This window comes from Schistocerca cancellata, unplaced genomic scaffold (assembly GCF_023864275.1).
Source record: "Schistocerca cancellata isolate TAMUIC-IGC-003103 unplaced genomic scaffold, iqSchCanc2.1 HiC_scaffold_1114, whole genome shotgun sequence".
Lineage (NCBI taxonomy): Eukaryota > Metazoa > Arthropoda > Insecta > Orthoptera > Acrididae > Schistocerca > Schistocerca cancellata.
In genome coordinates this window covers 1,420,374-1,444,079 of record NW_026047113.1, presented here as the reverse complement: position 1 = coordinate 1,444,079, position 23,706 = coordinate 1,420,374, and positions in this window count along the sequence as shown.

The following is a 23,706-nucleotide window of genomic DNA, read 5'->3' as shown; positions in this document are numbered from 1 at the left end:
TGAATTGTAACTATCAGGGCCTCCTAATGACGATGGAACACTCAAATTGCGTCCCGATTCAATACATCGTCCTCCAGCAGACTTGTCTTCATGGGTCTATTGCTGCCTCGGGCACCTTATGGCCGTTCTGCTGTGAGTCAAAGATTTTCGAATCGGACGAAAAACTGATAGTGAATTGTAACGTTCAGGGCCACCTAATGACGATGGATCACTCAAATTGCGTCCCGATTCAATACATCGTCCTCCAGCCGACATGTCTCCATGGGTCTATTGCTGCCTTGGCACCTTATGGCCGTTCTGCTGTGAGTCAAAGATTTTCGAATCGGACGAAAAACTGATAGTGAATTGTAACGTTCAGGGCCACCTAATGACGATGGATCACTCAAATTGCGTCCCGATTCAATACATTGTCCTCCAGCAGACTGTCTCCATGGGTCTATTGCAGCCTCGGGCACCTTATGGCCGTTCAGCTGTGACTCAAAGATTTTCGAATCGGCCGAAAAACTGATAGTGAATTGTAACGTTCAGGGCCTCCTAATGACGATGGATCACTCAAATTGCGTCCCGATTCAATACATCGTCCTCCAGCAGACTTGTCTCCATGGGTCGATTGCTGCCTCGAACACCTAATGGCCGTTCTGCTGTGAGTCAAAGATTTTCGAATCGGACGGAAAACTGATAGTGAATTGAAACATTCAGGGCCACCTAATGACGATGGACCACGCAAATTGCGTCCCGATTCAATACATCGTCCTCCAGCCGATTTGACTCCATGGGTCTATTGCTGCCTCGGGCACCTTATGGCCGTTCTGTTGTGAATCTAGATTATCGAATGGGACGAAAAACTGATAGTGAATTGTAACGTTCAGGGCCACCTAATGCCGATGGATCACTCAAATTGCGTCCCGATTCAATACATCGTCCCCAGCCGACTTGTCTCCATGGGTCTATTGCTGCCTCGGGCACCTTATGGCCGTTCTGCTGTGAGTCTAGATTATCGAATGGGTCGAAAAACTGATAGTGAATTGTAACGTTCAGGGCCACCTAATGACGATGGATCACTCAAATTGCGTCCTGATTCAATACATCGTCCTCCAGCAGACTTGACTTCATGGGTCTATTTCTGCCTCGGGCACCTTATGGCCGTTCTGCTGTGAGTCAAAGATTTTCGAATCGGACGAAAAACCTGATAGTGATTTGTAACATTCAGGCCACCTAATGACGATGGACCACACAAATTGCGTCCCGATTCAGTACATCGTCCACTAGCCGACTTGACTCCATGGGACTATTGCTGCCTCGGGCACGTTATGGCCGTTCTGCTGTGAGTCTAGATTATAGAATGGGATGAAAAACTGATAGTCAATTGTAACGTTCAGGGCCACCTAATGACGATGGATCACTCAAATTGCGTCCCGATTCAATACATCGTCCTCCAGCAGACTTGTCTCCATGGGTCTATTGCTGCCTCGGGCACCTTTTGGCAGGCCTGCTGTGACTGAAAGATTTTCGAATCGGACGAAAAACTGATAGTGAATTGTAACGTTCAGGGCCTCCTAATGACGATGGAACACTCAAATTGCGTCCCGATTCAATACATCGTCCTCCAGCAGACTTGTCTCCATGCGTCTATTGCTGCCTCGGGCATCTTATGGCCGTTCTGATGTGAGTCAAAGATTTTCGAATCGGACGAAAAACTGATAGTGAATTGTAACGTTCAGGGCCACCTAATGACGATGGATCACTCAAATTGCGTCCCGATTCAATACATCGTCTTCCAGCCGACTTGACTCCATGGGTCTATTTCTGCCTCGGGCACCTTATGGCCGTTCTGCTGTGAGTCTAGATTATCGAATGGGACGAAAAACTGATAGTGAATTGTAACTTTCAGGGCCTCCTAATGACGATGGATCACTCAAATTGCGTCCCGATTCAATACATCGTCCTCCAGCAGACTTGTCTCCATGGGTCGATTGCTGCCTCGGGCACCTAATGGCCGTTCTGCTGTGAGTCAATGATTTTCGAATCGGACGAAAAACTGATAGTGAATTGTAACATTCAGGGCCACCTAATGACGATGGACCACGCAAATTGCGTCCCGATTTAATACATCGTCCACTAGCCGACTTGACTCCATGGGACTATTGCTGCCTCGGGCACCTTATGGCCGTTCTGCTGTGAGTCTAGGTTATAGAATGGGATGAAAAACTGATAGTGAATTGTAACGTTCAGGGCCACCTAATGACGATGGATCACTCAAATTGCGTCCCGATTCAATACATCGTCCTCCAGCCGACATGTCTCCATGGGTCTATTGCTGCTTCGGGCACCTTATGGCCGTTCTGCTGTGAGTCTAGATTATCGAATGGGACGAAAAACTGATAGTGAATTGTAACTTTCAGGGCCACCTAATGACGATGGATCACTTAAATTGCGTCCCGATTCAATACATCGTCCCCAGCCGACTTGTCTCCATGGGTCTATTGCTGCCTCGGGCACCTTATGGCCGTTCTGCTGTGAGTCTAGATTATCGAATGGGACGAAAAACTGATAGTGAATTGTAACGTTCAGGGCCACCTAATGACGATGGATCACTCAAATTGCGTCCTGATTCAATACATCGTCCTCCAGCAGACTTGACTTCATGGGTCTATTTCTGCCTCGGGCACCTTATGGCCGTTCTGCTGTGAGTCAAAGATTTTCGAATCGGACGAAAAACCTGATAGTGATTTGTAACATTCAGGCCACCTAATGACGATGGACCACACAAATTGCGTCCCGATTCAGTACATCGTCCACTAGCCGACTTGACTCCATGGGACTATTGCTGCCTCGGGCACCTTATGGCCGTTCTGCTGTGAGTCTAGATTATAGAATGGGATGAAAAACTGATAGTGAATTGTAACGTTCAGGGCCACCTAATGACGATGGATCACTCAAATTGCGTCCCGATTCAATACATCGTCCTCTATCAGACTTGTCTCCATGGGTCTATTGCTGCCTCGGGCACCTTATGGCAGGCCTGCTGTGAGTCAAAGATTTTCGAATCGGACGAAAAACTGATAGTGAATTGTAACGTTCAGGGCCTCCTAATGACGATGGAACACTCAAATTGCGTCCCGATTCAATACATCGTCCTCCAGCAGACTTTTCTCCATGCGTCTATTGCTGCCTCGGGCACCTTATGGCCGTTCTGATGTGAGTCAAAGATTTTCGAATCGGACGAAAAACTGATAGTGAATTGTAACGTTCAGGGCCACCTAATGACGATGGATCACTCAAATTGCGTCCCGATTCAATACATCGTCCTCCAGCCGACTTGACTCCATGGGTCTATTTCTGCCTCGGGCACCTTATGGCCGTTTTGCTGTGAGTCTAGATTATCGAATGGGACAAAAAAACTGATAGTGAATTGTAACGTTCAGGGCCTCCTAATGACGATGGATCACTCAAATTGCGTCCCGATTCAATACATCGTCCTCCAGCAGACTTGTCTCCATGGGTCGATTGCTGCCTCGGGCACCTAATGGCCGTTCTGCTGTGAGTCAATGATTTTCGAATCGGACGAAAAACTGATAGTGAATTGTAACATTCAGGGCCACCTAATGACGATGGACCACGCAAATTGCGTCCCGATTCAATACATCGTCCACTAGCCGACTTGACTCCATGGGACTATTGCTGCCTCGAGCACCTTATGGCCGTTCTGCTGTGAGTCTAGGTTATAGAATGGGATGAAAAACTGATAGTGAATTGTAACGTTCAGGGCCACCTAATGACGATGGATCACTCAAATTGCGTCCCGATTCAATACATCGTCCTCCAGCCGACATGTCTCCATGGGTCTATTGCTGCTTCGGGCACCTTATGGCCGTTCTGCTGTGAGTCTAGATTATCGAATGGGACGAAAAACTGATAGTGAATTGTAACTTTCAGGGCCACCTAATGACCATGGATCACTTAAATTGCGTCCCGATTCAATACATCGTCCCCAGCCGACTTGTCTCCATGGGTCTATTGCTGCCTCGGGCACCTTATGGCCGTTCTGCTGTGAGTCAAAGATTTTCGAATCGGACGAAAAACCTGATAGTGATTTGTAACATTCGGGGCCACCTAATGACGATTGACCACACAAATTGCGTCCCGATTCAGTACATCGTCCACTAGCCGGCTTGACTCCATGGGACTATTGCTGCCTCGGGCACCTTATGGCCGTTCTGCTGTGAGTCTAGATTATCGAATGGGATGAAAAACTGATAGTGAATTGTAACGTTCAGGGCCACCTAATGACGATGGATCACTCAAATTGCGTTCCGATTCAATACATCGTCCTCCAGCAGACTTGTTTCCATGGGTCTGTTGCTGCCTCGGGCACCTTATGGCAGTCTTGCTGTGACTCAAAGATTTTCGAATCGGACGAAAAACTGATAGTTAATTGTAACGTTCAGGGCCTCCTAATGACGATGGAACACTCAAATTGCGTCCCGATTCAATACATCGTCCTCCAGCAGACTTGTCTCCATGGGTCTATTGCTGCCTCGGGCACCTTATGGCCGTTCTGCTGTGAGTCAAAGATTTTCGAATCGGACGAAAAACTGATAGTGAATTGTAACATTCAGGGCCACCTAATGACGATGGACCACACAAATTGCGTCCCGATTTAGTATATCGTCCTCCAGCCGACCTGACTCCATGGGTCTATTGCTGCCTCGGGCACCTTATGGCCGTTCTGCTGTGAGTCTAGATTATCGAATGGGACGAAAAACTGATAGTGAATTGTAACGTTCAGGGCCACCTAATGACGATGGATCACTCAAATTGCGTCCCGATTCAATACATTGTCCTCCAGCAGACTGTCTCCATGGGTCTATTGCAGCCTCGGGCACCTTATGGCCGTTCAGCTGTGACTCAAAGATTTTCGAATCGGCCGAAAAACTGATAGTGAATTGTAACGTTCAGAGCCACCTAATGACGATGGATCACTCAAATTGCGTCCCGATTCAATACATCGTCCTCCAGCCGACTTGACTCCATGGGTCTATTGCTGCCTCGGGCACCTTATGGCCGTTCTGCTGTGAGTCTAGATTATCGAATGGGACGAAAAACTGATAGTGAATTGTAACGTTCAGGGCCTCCTAATGACGATGGATCACTCAAATTGCGTCCCGATTCAATACATCGTCCTCCAGCAGACTTGTCTCCATGGGTCGATTGCTGCCTCGAACACCTAATGGCCGTTCTGCTGTGAGTCAAAGATTTTCGAATCGGACGAAAAACTGATAGTGAATTGAAACATTCAGGGCCACCTAATGACGATGGACCACGCAAATTGCGTCCCGATTCAATACATCGTCCTCCAGCCGATTTGACTCCATGGGTCTATTGCTGCCTCGGGCACCTTATGGCCGTTCTGTTGTGAATCTAGATTATCGAATGGGACGAAAAACTGATAGTGAATTGTAACGTTCAGGGCCACCTAATGCCGATGGATCACTCAAATTGCGTCCCGATTCAATACATCGTCCCCAGCCGACTTGTCTCCATGGGTCTATTGCTGCCTCGGGCACCTTATGGCCGTTCTGCTGTGAGTCTAGATTATCGAATGGGACGAAAAACTGATAGTGAATTGTAACGTTCAGGGCCACCTAATGACGATGGATCACTCAAATTGCGTCCTGATTCAATACATCGTCCTCCAGCAGACTTGACTTCATGGGTCTATTTCTGCCTCGGGCACCTTATGGCCGTTCTGCTGTGAGTCAAAGATTTTCGAATCGGACGAAAAACCTGATAGTGATTTGTAACATTCAGGCCACCTAATGACGATGGACCACACAAATTGCGTCCCGATTCAGTACATCGTCCACTAGCCGACTTGACTCCATGGGACTATTGCTGCCTCGGGCACGTTATGGCCGTTCTGCTGTGAGTCTAGATTATAGAATGGGATGAAAAACTGATAGTGAATTGTAACGTTCAGGGCCACCTAATGACGATGGATCACTCAAATTGCGTCCCGATTCAATACATCGTCCTCCAGCAGACTTGTCTCCATGGGTCTATTGCTGCCTCGGGCACCTTATGGCCGTTCTGCTGTGAGTCTAGATTATCGAATGGGACGAAAAACTGATAGTGAATTGTAACGTTCAGGACGACCTAATGACGATGGATCTCTCAAATTGCGTCCCGATTCAATACATCGTCCTCCAGCCGACTTGACTCCATGGGTCTACTGCTGCCTCGGGCACCTTATGACCGTTCTGCTGTGAGTCTAGATTATGGAATGGGACGAAAAACTGATAGAGAATTGTAACGTTCAGGGCCTCCTATTGACGATGGATCACTCAAATTGCGTCCCGATTCAATACATCGTCCTCCAGCCGACTTGACTCCATGGGTCTATTTCTGCCTCGGGCACCTTATGGCCGTTCTGCTGTGAGTCTAGATTATCGAATGGGACAAAAAACTGATAGTGAATTGTAACGTTCAGGGCCTCCTAATGACGATGGATCACTCAAATTGCGTCCCGATTCAATACATCGTCCTCCAGCAGACTTGTCTCCATGGGTCGATTGCTGCCTCGGGCACCTAATGGCCGTTCTGCTGTGAGTCAATGATTTTCGAATCGGACGAAAAACTGATAGTGAATTGTAACATTCAGGGCCACCTAATGACGATGGACCACGCAAATTGCGTCCCGATTCAATACATCGTCCACTAGCCGACTTGACTCCATGGGACTATTGCTGCCTCGGGCACCTTATGGCCGTTCTGCTGTGAGTCTAGGTTATAGAATGGGATGAAAAACTGATAGTGAATTGTAACGTTCAGGGCCACCTAATGACGATGGATCACTCAAATTGCGTCCCGATTCAATACATCGTCCTCTAGCAGACTTGTCTCCATGGGTCTATTGCTGCCTCGGGCACCTTATGGCAGGCCTGCTGTGAGTCAAAGACTTTCGAATCGGACGAAAAACTGATAGTGAATTGTAACGTTCAGGGCCACCTAATGACGATGGATCACTCAAATTGCGTCCCGATTCAATACATCTTCCTCCAGCCGACTTGACTCCATGGGTCTATTTCTGCCTCGGGCACCTTATGGCCGTTCTGCTGTGAGTCTAGATTATCGAATGGGACAAAAAACTGATAGTGAATTGTAACGTTCAGGGCCTCCTAATGACGATGGATCACTCAAATTGCGTCCCGATTCAATACATCGTCCTCCAGCAGACTTGTCTCCATGGGTCGATTGCTGCCTCGGGCACCTAATGGCCGTTCTGCTGTGAGTCAATGATTTTCGAATCGGACGAAAAACTGATAGTGAATTGTAACATTCAGGGCCACCTAATGACGATGGACCACGCAAATTGCGTCCCGATTCAATACATCGTCCACTAGCCGACTTGACTCCATGGGACTATTGCTGCCTCGGGCACCTTATGGCCGTTCTGCTGTGAGTCTAGGTTATAGAATGGGATGAAAAACTGATAGTGAATTGTAACGTTCAGGGCCACCTAATGACGATGGATCACTCAAATTGCGTCCCGATTCAATACATCGTCCTCCAGCCGACATGTCTCCATGGGTCTATTGCTGCTTCGGGCACCTTATGGCCGTTCTGCTGTGAGTCTAGATTATCGAATGGGACGAAAAACTGATAGTGAATTCTTTCAGGGCCACCTAATGACGATGGATCACTTAAATTGCGTCCCGATTCAATACATCGTCCCCAGCCGACTTGTCTCCATGGGTCTATTGCTGCCTCGGGCACCTTATGGCCGTTCTGCTGTGAGTCAAAGATTTTCGAATCGGACGAAAAACCTGATAGTGATTTGTAACATTCAGGGCCACCTAATGATGATTGACCACACAAATTGCCTCCCGATTCAGTACATCATCCACTAGCCGACTTGACTCCATGGGACTATTGCTGCCTCGGGCACCTTATGGCCGTTCTGCTGTGAGTCTAGATTATCGAATGGGATGAAAAACTGATAGTGAATTGTAACGTTCAGGGCCACCTAATGACGATGGATCACTCAAATTGCGTTCCAATTCAATACATCGTCCTCCAGCAGACTTGTCTCCATGGGTCTATTGCTGCCTCGGGCACCTTATGGCAGTCTTGCTGTGACTCAAAGATTTTCGAATCGGACGAAAAACTGATAGTTAATTGTAACGTTCAGGGCCTCCTAATGACGATGGAACACTCAAATTGCGTCCCGATTCAATATATCGTCCTCCAGCAGACTTGTCTTCATGGGTCTATTGCTGCCTCGGGCACCTTATGGCCGTTCTGCTGTGAGTCAAAGATTTTCGAATCGGACGAAAAACTGATAGTGAATTGTAACGTTCAGGGCCACCTAATGACGATGGATCACTCAAATTGCGTCCCGATTCAATACATCGTCCTCCAGCCGACATGTCTCCATGGGTCTATTGCTGCCTTGGCACCTTATGGCCGTTCTGCTGTGAGTCAAAGATTTTCGAATCGGACGAAAAACTGATAGTGAATTGTAACGTTCAGGGCCACCTAATGACGATGGATCACTCAAATTGCGTCATGATTCAATACATTGTCCTCCAGCAGACTGTCTCAATGGGTCTATTGCAGCCTCGGGCACCTTATGGCCGTTCAGCTGTGACTCAAAGATTTTCGAATCGGCCGAAAAACTGATAGTGAATTGTAACGTTCAGGGCCTCCTAATGACGATGGAACACTCAAATTGCGTCCCGATTCAATACATCGTCCTCCAGCAGACTTGTCTCCATGGGTCTATTGCTGCCTCGGGCACCTTATGGCCGTTTTGCTGTGAGTCAAAGATTTTCGAATCGGACGAAAAACTGATAGTGAATCGTAACATTCAGGGCCACCTAACGACGATGGACCACACAAATTGCGTCCCGATTTAGTATATCGTCCTCCAGCCGACCTGACTCCATGGGTCTATTGCTGCCTCGGGCACCTTATGGCCGTTCTGCTGTGAGTCTAGATTATCGAATGGGACGAAAATCTGATAGTGAATTGTAACGTTCAAAGCCACCTAATGACGATGGATCACTCAAATTGCGTCCCGATTCAATACATCGTCCTCCAGCCGACTTGACTCCATGGGTCTATTGCTGCGTCGGGCACCTTATGGCCGTTCTGCTGTGAGTCTAGATTATCGAATGGGACGAAAAACTGATAGTGAATTGTAACGTTCAGGGCCTCCTAATGACGATGGATCACTCAAATTGCGTCCCTATTAAATACATCGTCCTTCAGCCGATTTGACTCCATGGGTCTATTGCTGCCTCGGGCACCTTATGGCCGTTCTGCTGTGAGTCTAGATTATCGAATGGGACGAAAAACTGATAGTGAATTGTAACGTTCAGGGCCTCCTAATGACGATGGATCACTCAAATTGCGTCCCGATTCAATACATCGTCCTCCAGCAGACTTGTCTCCATGGGTCGATTGCTGCCTCGAACACCTAATGGCCGTTCTGCTGTGAGTCAAAGATTTTCGAATCGGACGAAAAACTGATAGTGAATTGAAACATTCAGGGCCACCTAATGACGATGGACCACGCAAATTGCGTCCCGATTCAATACATCGTCCTCCAGCCGATTTGACTCCATGGGTCTATTGCTGCCTCGGGCACCTCATGGCCGTTCTGTTGTGAATCTAGATTATCGAATGGGACGAAAAACTGATAGTGAATTGTAACGTTCAGGGCCACCTAATGCCGATGGATCACTCAAATTGCGTCCCGATTCAATACATCGTCCCCAGCCGACTTGTCTCCATGGGTCTATTGCTGCCTCGGGCACCTTATGGCCGTTCTGCTGTGAGTCTAGATTATCGAATGGGACAAAAAACTGATAGTGAATTGTAACGTTCAGGGCCACCTAATGACGATGGATCACTCAAATTGCGTCCTGATTCAATACATCGTCCTCCAGCAGACTTGACTTCATGGGTCTATTTCTGCCTCGGGCACCTTATGGCCGTTCTGCTGTGAGTCAAAGATTTTCGAATCGGACGAAAAACCTGATAGTGATTTGTAACATTCAGGCCACCTAATGACGATGGACCACACAAATTGCGTCCCGATTCAGTACATCGTCCACTAGCCGACTTGACTCCATGGGACTATTGCTGCCTCGGGCACCTTATGGCCGTTCTGCTGTGAGTCTAGATTATAGAATGGGATGAAAAACTGATAGTGAATTGTAACGTTCAGGGCCACCTAATGACGATGGATCACTCAAATTGCGTCCCGATTCAATACATCGTCCTCCAGCAGACTTGTCTCCATGCGTCTATTGCTGCCTCGGGCATCTTATGGCCGTTCTGATGTGAGTCAAAGATTTTCGAATCGGACGAAAAACTGATAGTGAATTGTAACGTTCAGGGCCACCTAATGACGATGGATCACTCAAATTGCGTCCTGATTCAATACATCGTCCTCCAGCAGACTTGACTTCATGGGTCTATTTCTGCCTCGGGCACCTTATGGCCGTTCTGCTGTGAGTCAAAGATTTTCGAATCGGACGAAAAACCTGATAGTGATTTGTAACATTCAGGCCACCTAATGACGATGGACCACACAAATTGCGTCCCGATTCAGTACATCGTCCACTAGCCGACTTGACTCCATGGGACTATTGCTGCCTCGGGCACGTTATGGCCGTTCTGCTGTGAGTCTAGATTATAGAATGGGATGAAAAACTGATAGTGAATTGTAACGTTCAGGGCCACCTAATGACGATGGATCACTCAAATTGCGTCCCGATTCAATACATCGTCCTCCAGCAGACTTGTCTCCATGGGTCTATTGCTGCCTCGGGCACCTTATGGCAGGCCTGCTGTGACTCAAAGATTTTCAAATCGGACGAAAAACAGATAGTGAATTGTAACGTTCAGGGCCTCCTAATGACGATGGAACACTCAAATTGCGTCCCGATTCAATACATCGTCCTCCAGCAGACTTGTCTCCATGCGTCTATTGCTGCCTCGGGCATCTTATGGCCGTTCTGATGTGAGTCAAAGATTTTCGAATCGGACGAAAAACTGATAGTGAATTGTAACGTTCAGGGCCACCTAATGACGATGGATCACTCAAATTGCGTCCCGATTCAATACATCGTCATCCAGCCGACTTGACTCCATGGGTCTATTTCTGCCTCGGGCACCTTATGGCCGTTCTGCTGTGAGTCTAGATTATCGAATGGGACAAAAAACTGATAGTGAATTGTAACGTTCAGGGCCTCCTAATGACGATGGATCACTCAAATTGCGTCCCGATTCAATACATCGTCCTCCAGCAGACTTGTCTCCATGGGTCGATTGCTGCCTCGGCACCTAATGGCCGTTCTGCTGTGAGTCAATGATTTTCGAATCGGACGAAAAACTGATAGTGAATTGTAACATTCAGGGCCACCTAATGACGATGGACCACGCAAATTGCGTCCCGATTCAATACATCGTCCACTAGCCGACTTGACTCCATGGGACTATTGCTGCCTCGGGCACCTTATGGCCGTTCTGCTGTGAGTCTAGGTTATAGAATGGGATGAAAAACTGATAGTGAATTGTAACGTTCAGGGCCACCTAATGACGATGGATCACTCAAATTGCGTCCCGATTCAATACATCGTCCCCAGCCGACTTGTCTCCATGGGTCTATTGCTGCCTCGGGCACCTTATGGCCGTTCTGCTGTGAGTCTAGATTATCGAATGGGACGAAAAACTGATAGTGAATTGTAACGTTCAGGGCCACCTAATGACGATGGATCACTCAAATTGCGTCCTGATTCAATACATCGTCCTCCAGCAGACTTGACTTCATGGGTCTATTTCTGCCTCGGGCACCTTATGGCCGTTCTGCTGTGAGTCAAAGATTTTCGAATCGGACGCAAAACCTGATAGTGATTTGTAACATTCAGGCCACCTAATGACGATGGACCACACAAATTGCGTCCCGATTCAGTACATCGTCCACTAGCCGACTTGACTCCATGGGACTATTGCTGCCTCGGGCACCTTATGGCCGTTCTGCTGTGAGTCTAGATTATAGAATGGGATGAAAAACTGATAGTGAATTGTAACGTTCAGGGCCACCTAATGACGATGGATCACTCAAATTGCGTCCCGATTCAATACATTGTCCTCCAGCAGACTTGTCTCCATGGGTCTATTGCTGCCTCGGGCACCTTATGGCAGTCTTGCTGTGACTCAAAGATTTTCGAATCGGACGAAAAACTGATAGTGAATTGTAACGTTCAGGGCCTCCTAATGACGATGGAACACTCAAATTGCGTCCCGATTCAATACATCGTCCTCCAGCAGACTTGTCTCCATGCGTCTATTGCTGCCTCGGGCACCTTATGGCCGTTCTGATGTGAGTCAAAGATTTTCGAATCGGACGAAAAACTGATAGTGAATTGTAACGTTCAGGGCCACCTAATGACGATGGATCACTCAAATTGCGTCCCGATTCAATACATCGTCCTCCAGCCGACTTGACTCCATGGGTCTATTTCTGACTCGGGCACCTTATGGCCGTTCTGCTGTGAGTCTAGATTATCGAATGGGACAAAAATCTGATAGTGAATTGTAACGTTCAGGGCCTCCTAATGACGATGGAACACTCAAATTGCGTCCCGATTCAATACATCGTCCTCCAGCAGACTTGTCTCCAAGGGTCGATTGCTGCCTCGGGCACCTAATGGCCGTTCTGCTGTGAGTCAATGATTTTCGAATCGGACGAAAAACTGATAGTGAATTGTAACATTCAGGGCCACCTAATGACGATGGACCACGCAAATTGCGTCCCGATTCAATACATCGTCCACTAGCCGACTTGACTCCATGGGACTATTGCTGCCTCGGGCACCTTATGGCCGTTCTGCTGTGAGTCTAGGTTATAGAATGGGATGAAAAACTGATAGTGAATTGTAACGTTCAGGGCCACCTAATGACGATGGATCACTCAAATTGCGTCCCGATTCAATACATCGTCCTCCAGCCGACATGTCTCCATGGGTCTATTGCTGCTTCGGGCACCTTATGGCCGTTCTGCTGTGAGTCTAGATTATCGAATGGGACGAAAAACTGATAGTGAATTCTAACTTTCAGGGCCACCTAATGACGATGGATCACTTAAATTGCGTCCCGATTCAATACATCGTCCCCAGCCGACTTGTCTCCATGGGTCTATTGCTGCCTCGGGCACCTTATGGCCGTTCTGCTGTGAGTCAAAGATTTTCGAATCGGACGAAAAACCTGATAGTGATTTGTAACATTCAGGGCCACCTAATGACGATTGACCACACAAATTGCGTCCCGATTCAGTACATCGTCCACTAGCCGACTTGACTCCATGGGACTATTGCTGCCTCGGGCACCTTATGGCCGTTCTGCTGTGAGTCAAAGATTTTCGAATCGGACGAAAAACTGATAGTGAATTGTAACATTCAGGGCCACCTAATGACGATGGACCACACAAATTGCGTCCCGATTTAGTATATCCTCCTCCAGCCGACCTGACTCCATGGGTCTATTGCTGCCTCGGGCACCTTATGGCCGTTCTGCTGTGAGTCTAGATTATCGAATGGGACGAAAAACTGATAGTGAATTGTAACGTTCAGGGCCACCTAATGACGATGGATCACTCAAATTGCGTCCCGATTCAATACATCGTCCTCCAGCAGACTTGTCTCCATGGGTCTATTGCTGCCTCGGGCACCTTATGGCCGTTCTGCTGTGAGTCAAAGATTTTCGAATCGGACGAAAAACTGATAGTGAATTGTAACTTTCAGGGCCACCTAATGACGATGGAACACTCAAATTGCGTCCCGATTCAATACATCGTCCTCCAGCAGACTTGTCTCCATGGGTCTATTGCTGCCTCGGGCACCTTATGGCCGTTCTGCTGTGAGTCAAAGATTTTCGAATCGGACGAAAAACTGATAGTGGATTGTAACGTTCAGGGCCACCTAATGACGATGGATCACTCAAATTGCGTCCCGATTCAATACATCGCCCTCCAGCCGACATGTCTCCATGGGTCTATTGCTGCCTTGGCACCTTATGGCCGTTCTGCTGTGAGTCAAAGATTTTCGAATCGGACGAAAAACTGATAGTGAATTGTAACGTTCAGGGCCACCTAATGACGATGGATCACTCAAATTGCGTCCCGATTCAATACATTGTCCTCCAGCAGACTGTCTCCATGGGTCTATTGCAGCCTCGGGCACCTTATGGCCGTTCAGCTTTGACTCAAAGATTTTCGAATCGGACGAAAAACTTTGTAACGAATGGGATGAAAAACTGATAGTGAATTGTAACGTTCAGGGCCTCCTAATGACGATGGAACACTCAAATTGCGTCCCGATTCAATACATCGTCCTCCAGCAGACTTGTCTCCATGGGTCTATTGCTGCCTCGGGCACCTTATGGCCGTTCTGCTGTGAGTCAAAGATTTTCGAATCGGACGAAAAACTGATAGTTAATCGTAACATTCAGGGCCACCTAATGACGATGGACCACACGAATTGCGTCCCGATTTAGTATATCGTCCTCCAGCCGACCTGACTCCATGGGTCTATTGCTGCCTCGGGCACCTTATGGCCGTTCTGCTGTGAGTCTAGATTATCGAATGGGACGAAAAACTGATAGTGAATTGTAACGTTCAGGGCCACCTAATGACGATGGATCACTCAAATTGCGTCCCGATTCAATAAATCGTCCTCCAGCCGACTTGACTCCATGGGTCTATTGCTGCCTCGGGCACCTTATGGCCGTTCTGCTGTGAGTCTAGATTATCGAATGGGACGAAAAACTGATAGTGAATTGTAACGTTCAGGGCCTCCTAATGACGATGGATCACTCAAATTGCGTCCCGATTAAATACATCGTCCTCCAGCCGACTTGACTCCATGGGTCTATTGCTGCCTCGGGCACCTTATGGCCGTTCTGCTGTGAGTCTAGATTATCGAATGGGACGAAAAACTGATAGTGAATTGTAACGTTCAGGGCCTCCTAATGACGATGGATCACTCAAATTGCGTCCCGATTCAATACATCGTCCTCCAGCAGACTTGTCTCCATGGGTCGATTGCTGCCTCGAACACCTAATGGCCGTTCTGCTGTGAGTCAAATGTTTTCGAATCGGACGAAAAACTGATAGTGAATTGAAACATTCAGGGCCACCTAATGACGATGGACCACGCAAATTGCGTCCCGATTCAATACATCGTCCTCCAGCCGATTTGACTCCATGGGTCTATTGCTGCCTCGGGCACCTTATGGCCGTTCTGTTGTGAGTCTAGATTATCGAATGGGACGAAAAACTGATAGTGAATTGTAACGTTCAGGGCCACCTAATGACGATGGATCACTCAAATTGCGTCCTGATTCAATACATCGTCCTCCAGCAGACTTGACTTCATGGGTCTATTTCTGCCTCGGGCACCTTATGGCCGTTCTGCTGTGAGTCAAAGATTTTCGAATCGGACGAAAAACCTGATAGTGATTTGTAACATTCAGGCCACCTAATGACGATGGACCACACAAATTGTGTCCCGATTCAGTACATCGTCCACTAGCCGACTTGACTCCATGGGACTATTGCTGCCTCGGGCACCTTATGTGCGTTCTGCTGTGAGTCTAGATTATAGAATGGGATGAAAAACTGATAGTGAATTGTAACATTCAGGGCCACCTAATGACGATGGATCACTCAAATTGCGTCCCGATTCAATACATCGTCCTCCAGCAGACTTGTCTCCATGGGTCTATTGCTGCCTCGGGCACCTTATGGCAGGCCTGCTGTGACTCAAAGATTTTCGAATCGGACGAAAGACTGATAGTGAATTGTAACGTTCAGGGCCTCCTAATGACGATGGAACACTCAAATTGCGTCCCGATTCAATACATCGTCCTCCAGCAGACTTGTCTCCATGCGTCTATTGCTGCCTCGGGCACCTTATGACCGTTCTGATGTGAGTCAAAGATTTTCGAATCGGACGAAAAACTGATAGTGAATTGTAACGTTCAGGGCCACCTAATGACGATGGATCACTCAAATTGCGTCCCGATTCAATACATCGTCCTCCAGCCGACTTGACTCCATGGGTCTATTGCTGCCTCGGGCACCTTATGGCCGTTCTGCTGTGAGTCTAGATTATCGAATGGGACAAAAAACTGATAGTGAATTGTAACGTTCAGGGCCTCCTAATGACGATGGATCACTCAAATTGCGTCCCGATTCAATACATCGTCCTCCAGCAGACTTGTCTCCATGGGTCGATTGCTGCCTCGGGCACCTAATGGCCGTTCTGCTGTGAGTCAAAGATTTTCGAATCGGACGAAAAACTGATAGTGAATTGTAACATTCAGGGCCACCTAATGACGATGGACCACGCAAATTGCGTCCCGATTCAATACATCGTCCTCCAGCCGAGTTGACTCCATGGGTCTATTGCTGCCTCGGGCACCTTATGGCCGTTCTGCTGTGAATCTAGATTATCGAATGGGACGAAAAACTGATAGTGAATTGTAACGTTCAGGGCCACCTAATGACGATGGATCACTCAAATTGCGTCCCGATTCAATACATCGTCCCCAGCCGACTTGACTCCATGGGTCTATTGCTGCCTCGGGCACCTTATGGCCGTTCTGCTGTGAGTCTAGATTATCGAATGGGACGAAAAACTGATAGTGAATTGTAACGTTCAGGGCCACCTAATGACGATGGATCACTCAAATTGCGTCCTGATTCAATACATCGTCCTCCGGCAGACTTGACTTCATGGGTCTATTGCTGCCTCGGGAACCTTATGGCCGTTCTGCTGTGAGTCAAAGATTTTCGAATCGGACGAAAAACCTGATAGTGATTTGTAACATTCAGGCCACCTAATGACGATGGACCACACAAATTGCGTCCCGATTCAGCACATCGTCCACTAGCCGACTCGACTCCATGGGACTATTGCTGCCTCGGGCACCTTATGGCCGTTCTGCTGTGAGTCTAGGTTATAGAATGGGATGAAAAACTGATAGTGAATTGTAACGTTCAGGGCCACCTAATGACGATGGATCACTCAAATTGCGTCCCGATTCAATACATCGTTCTCCAGCAGACATGTCTCCATGCGTCTATTGCTGCCTCGGGCACCCTATGGCCGTTCTGCTGTGAGTCAAAGATTTTCGAATCGGACGAAAAACTGATAGTGAATTGTAACGTTCTGTGCCACCTAATGACGATGGATCACTCAAATTGCATCCCGATTCAATACATCGTCCTCCAGCCGACTTGACTCCATGGGTCTATTGCTGCCTCGGGCACCTTATGGCCGTTCTGCTGTGAGTCTAGATTATCGAATGGGACGAAAAACTGATAGTGAATTGTAACGTTCAGGGCCTCCTAATGACGATGGATCACTCAAATTGCGTCCCGATTCAATACATCGTCCTCCAGCCGACTTGACTCCGTGGGTCTATTGCTGCCTCGGGCACCTTATGGCCGTTCTGATGTGAGTCTAGATTATCAAATGGGACGAAAAACTGATAGTGAATTGTAACGTTCAGGGCCTCCTAATGACGATGGATCACTCAAATTGCGTCCCGATTCAATACATCGTCCTCCAGCAGACATGTCTCCATGCGTCTATTGCTGCCTCGGGCACCTTATGGCCGTTCTGCCGTGAGTCAAAGATTTTCGAATCGAACGAAAAACTGATAGTGAATTGCAACTTTCAGGGCCACCTAATGACGATGGAACACTCAAATTGGGTCCCGATTCAATACATCGTCCTCCAGCAGACTTGTCTCCATGGGTCGATTGCTGCCTCGGGCACCTTATGGCCGTTCTGCTGTGAGTCAAAGGTTTTCGAATCGGACGAAAAACTGACAGTGATTTGCAACATTCAGGGCCACCTAATGACGATGGACCACACAAATTGCGTCCCGATTCAGTACATCGTCCACTAGCCGACTTGACTCCATGGGACTATTGCTGCCTCGGGCACCTTATGGCCGTTCTGCTGTGAGTCTAGATTATAGAATGGGATGAAAAACTGATAGTGAATTGTAACGTTCAGGGCCACCTAATGACGATGGATCACTCAAATTGCGTCCCGATTCAATATATCGTCCTCCAGCAGACTTGTTTCCATGGGTCTATTGTTGCCTCGGGCACCTTATGGCCGTTCTGCTGTGAGTCACAGATTTTCGAATCGGACGAAAAACTGATAGTGAATTGTCACATTCAGGGCAACCTAATGACGATGGATCACTCAAATTGCGTCCCGATTCAATACATCGTCCACCAGCCGACTTGTCTCCATGGGTCTATTGCTGCCTCGGGCACCTTATGGCCGTTCTGCTGTGAGTCTAGATTATCGAATGGGACAAAAAACTGATAGTGAATTGTAACGTTCAGGGCCTCCTAATGACGATGGAACACTCAAATTGCGTCCCGATTCAATACATCTTCCTCCAGCGGACTTGTCTCCATTGGTCTATTGCTGCCTCGGGCACCTAATGGCCGTTCTGCTGTGAGTCAAAGACTTTCGAATCGGACGAAAAACTGATAGTGAATTGTAACATTCAGGGCCACCTAATGACGATGGACCACGCAAATTGCGTCCCGATTCAATACATCGTCCTTCAGCCGAGTTGACTCCATGGGTCTATTGCTGCCTTGGCACCTTATGGCCGTTCTGCTGTGAATCTAGATTATCGAATGGGACGAAAAACTGGTAGTGAATTGTAACGTTCAGGGCCACCTAATGACGATGGATCACTCAAATTGCGTCCCGATTCAATACATCGTCCTCCAGCCGACTTGTCTCCATGGGTCTATTGCTGCCTCGGGCACCTTATGGCCATTCTGCTGTGAGTCTACATTATCGAATGGGACGAAAAACTGATAGTGAATTGTAACTTTCAGGGCCACCTAATGACGATGGATCACTCAAATTGCGTCCCGATTCAATACATCGTCCTCCAGCAGACTTGTCTCCATGGGTCTATTGCTACCTCGGGCACCTTATGGCAGTCCTGCTGTGACTCAAAGATTTTCGAATCGGACGAAAAACTGATAGTGAATTGTAACGTTCAGGGCCTCCTAATGACGATGGAACACTCAAATTGCGTCCCGATTCAATACATCGTCCTCCAGCAGACTTGTCTCCATGGGTCTATTGCTGCCTCGGGCACCTTATGGCCGTTCTGCTGTGAGTCAAAGATTTTCGAATCGGACGAAAAACTGATAGTGAATTGTAACAGTCAGGGGCACCTAATGACGATGGACCACACAAATTGCGTCCCGATTCAGTAAATCGTCCTCCAGCCGACCTGACTCCATGGGTCGATTGCTGCCTCGGGCACCTTATGGCCGTTCTGCTGTGAGTCTAGATTATCGAATGGGACGAAAAACTGATAGTGAATTGTAACGTTCAGGGCCACCTAATGACAATGGATCACTCAAATTGCGTCCCGATTCAATACATCGTCCTCCAGCAGACTTGTCTCCATGGGTCTATTGCTGCCTCGGGCACCTTATGGCCGTTCTGCTGTGAGTCAAAGATTTTCGAATCGGACGAAAAACTGATAGTGAATTGTAACTTTCAGGGCAACCTAATGACGATGGATCACTCAAATTCCGTCCCGATTCAATACATCGTCCACCAGCCGACTTGTCTCCATGGGTCTATTGCTGCCTCGGGCACCTTATGGCCGTTCTGCTGTGAGTCAAAGATTTTCGAATCGGACGAAAAACTGATAGTGAATTGTAACTTTCAGGGCAACCTAATGACGATGGATCACTCAAATTCCGTCCCGATTCAATACATCGTCCACCAGCCGACTTGTCTCCATGGGTCTATTGCTGCCTCGGGCACCTTATGGCCGTTCTGCTGTGAGTCAAAGATTTTCGAATCGGACGAAAAACTAATAGTGAATTGTAACGTTCGGGCCACCTAATGACGATGGATCACTCAAATTGCGTCCCGATTCAGTAAATCGTCCTCCAGCCGACCTGACTCCATGGGTCTATTGCTGCCTCGGGCACCTTATGGCCGTTCTGCTGTGAGTCTAGATTATCGAATGGGACGAAAAACTGATAGTGAATTGTAACGTTCAGGGCCACCTAATGACGATGGATCACTCAAATTGCGTCCCGATTCAATACATCGTCCTCCAGCAGACTTGTCTCCATGGGTCTATTGCTGCCTCGGGCACCTTATGGCCGTTCTGCTGTGAGTCTAGATTATCGAATGGGACAAAAAACTGATAGTGAATTGTAACGTTCAGGGCCTCCTAATGACGATGGAACACTCAAATTGCGTCCCGATTCAATACATCTTCCTCCAGCGGACTTGTCTCCATTGGTCTATTGCTGCCTCGGGCACCTAATGGCCGTTCTGCTGTGAGTCAAAGACTTTCGAATCGGACGAAAAACTGATAGTGAATTGTAACATTCAGGGCCACCTAATGACGACGGACCACGCAAATTGCGTCCCGATTCAATACATCGTCCTTCAGCCGAGTTGACTCCATGGGTCTATTGCTGCCTTGGCACCTTATGGCCGTTCTGCTGTGAATCTAGATTATCGAATGGGACGAAAAACTGGTAGTGAATTGTAACGTTCAGGGCCACCTAATGACGATGGATCACTCAAATTGCGTCCCGATTCAATACATCTTCCTCCAGCCGACTTGTCTCCATGGGTCTATTGCTGCCTGGGGCACCTTATGGCCATTCTGCTGTGAGTCTACATTATCGAATGGGACGAAAAACTGATAGTGAATTGTAACTTTCAGGGCCACCTAATGACGATGGATCACTCAAATTGCGTCCCGATTCAATACATCGTCCTCCAGCAGACTTGTCTCCATGGGTCTATTGCTGCCTCGGGCACCTTATGGCAGTCCTGCTGTGACTCAAAGATTTTCGAATCGGACGAAAAACTGATAGTGAATTGTAACGTTCAGGGCCTCCTAATGACGATGGACCACGCAAATTGCGTCCCGATTCAATACATCGTCCTTCAGCCGAGTTGACTCCATGGGTCTATTGCTGCCTTGGCACCTTATGGCCGTTCTGCTGTGAATCTAGATTATCGAATGGGACGAAAAACTGGTAGTGAATTGTAACGTTCAGGGCCACCTAATGACGATGGATCACTCAAATTGCGTCCCGATTCAATACATCGTCCTCCAGCAGACTTGTCTCCATGGGTCTATTGCTGCCTCGGGCACCTTATGGCAGTCCTGCTGTGACTCAAAGATTTTCGAATCGGACGAAAAACTGATAGTGAATTGTAACGTTCAGGGCCTCCTAATGACGATGGAACACTCAAATTGCGTCCCGATTCAATACATCGTCCTCCAGCAGACTTGTCTCCACGGGTCTATTGCTGCCTCGGGCACCTTATGGCCGTTCTGCTGTGAGTCAAAGATTTTCGAATCGGACGAAAAACTGATAGTGAATTGTAACAGTCAGGGGCACCTAATGACGATGGACCACACAAATTGCGTCCCGATTCAGTAAATCGTCCTCCAGCCGACCTGACTCCATGGGTCGATTGCTGCCTCGGGCACCTTATGGCCGTTCTGCTGTGAGTCTAGATTATCGAATGGGACGAAAAACTGATAGTGAATTGTAACGTTCAGGGCCACCTAATGACAATGGATCACTCAAATTGCGTCCCGATTCAATACATCGTCCTCCAGCAGACTTGTCTCCATGGGTCTATTGCTGCCTCGGGCACCTTATGGCCGTTCTGCTGTGAGTCAAAGATTTTCGAATCGGACGAAAAACTGATAGTGAATTGTAACTTTCAGGGCAACCTAATGACGATGGATCACTCAAATTCCGTCCCGATTCAATACATCGTCCACCAGCCGACTTGTCTCCATGGGTCTATTGCTGCCTCGGGCACCTTATGGCCGTTCTGCTGTGAGTCAAAGATTTTCGAATCGGACGAAAAACTGATAGTGAATTGTAACGTTCAGGGCCTCCTAATGACGATGGAACACTAAAATTGCGTCCCGATTCAATACATCGTCCTCCAGCAGACTTGGCTTCATGGGTCTATTGCTGCCTCGGGCACCTTATGGCCGTTCTGCTGTGAGTCAAAGATTTTCGAATCGGACGAAAAACTAATAGTGAATTGTAACGTTCGGGCCACCTAATGACGATGGATCACTCAAATTGCGTCCCGATTCAATACATCGTCCTCCAGCCGACTTGTCTCCATGGGTCTATTGCTGCCTCGGGCACCTTATGGCCGTTCTGCTGTGAGTCTAGATTATCGAATGGGACGGAAAACTGATAGTGAATTGTAACTTTCAGGGCCACCTAATGACGATGGATCACTCAAATTGCGTCCCGATTCAATACATCGTCCTCCAGCAGACTTGTCTCCATGTGTCGATTGCTGCCTCGGGCACCTTATAGCCGTTCTGCTGTGAGTCAAAGATTTTCGAATCGGACGAAAAACCTGATAGTGATTTGTAACATTCAGGGCCACCTAATGACGATGGACCACACAAATTGCGTCCCGATTCAGTACATCGTCCACTAGCCGACTTGACTCCATGGGACTATTGCTGCCTCGGGCACCTTATGGCCGTTCTGCTGTGAGTCTAGATTATCGAATGGGATGAAAAACTGATAGTGAATTGTAACGTTCAGGGCCACCTAATGACGATGGATCACTCAAATTGCGTCCCGATTCAATACATCGTCCTCCAGCAGACTTGTCTCCAAGGGTCTATTGCTGCCTCGGGCACCTTATGGCAGTCCTGCTGTGACTCAAAGATTTTCGAATCGGAAGAAAATCTGATAGTGAATTGTAACGTTCAGGCCCTCCTAATGACGATGGAACACTCAAATTGCGTCCCGATTCAATACATCGTCCTCCAGCAGACTTGTCTCCATGGGTCTATTGCTGCCTCGGGCACCTTATGGCCGTTCTGCTGTGAGTCAAAGATTTTCGAATCGGACGAAAAACTGATAGTGAATTGTAACGTTCAGGGCCACCTAATGACGATGGATCACTCAAATTGCGTCCCGATTCAATACATCGTCCTCCAGCAGACTTGTCTCCATGGGTCTATTGCTGCCTCGGGCACCTTATGGCCGTTCTGCTGTGAGTCAAAGATTTTCGAATCGGACGAAAAACTGATAGTGAATTGTAACTTTCAGGGCCACCTAATGACGATGGATCACTCAAATTGCGTCCCGATTCAATACATCGTCCACCAGCCGACTTGTCTCCATGGGTCTATTGCTGCCTCGGGCACCTTATGGCCGTTCTGCTGTGAGTCAAAGATTTTCGAATCGGACGAAAAACTGATAGTGAATTGTAACGTTCAGGGCCTCCTAATGACGATAGAACACTCAAATTGCGTCCCGATTCAATACATCGTCCTCCAGCAGACTTGTCTCCATGCGTCTATTGCTGCCTCGGGCACCTTATGGCCGTTCTGCTGTGAGTCAAAGATTTTCGAATCGGACGAAAAACTGATAGTGAATTGTAACTTTCAGGGCCTCCTAATGACGATGGAACACTCAAATTGCGTCCAGATTCAATACATCGTCCTCCAGCAGACTTGTCTCCATGGGTCTATTGCTGCCTCGGGCACCTTATGGCCGTTCTGCTGTGAGTCTAGATTATCGAGTGGGACGAAAAACTGATA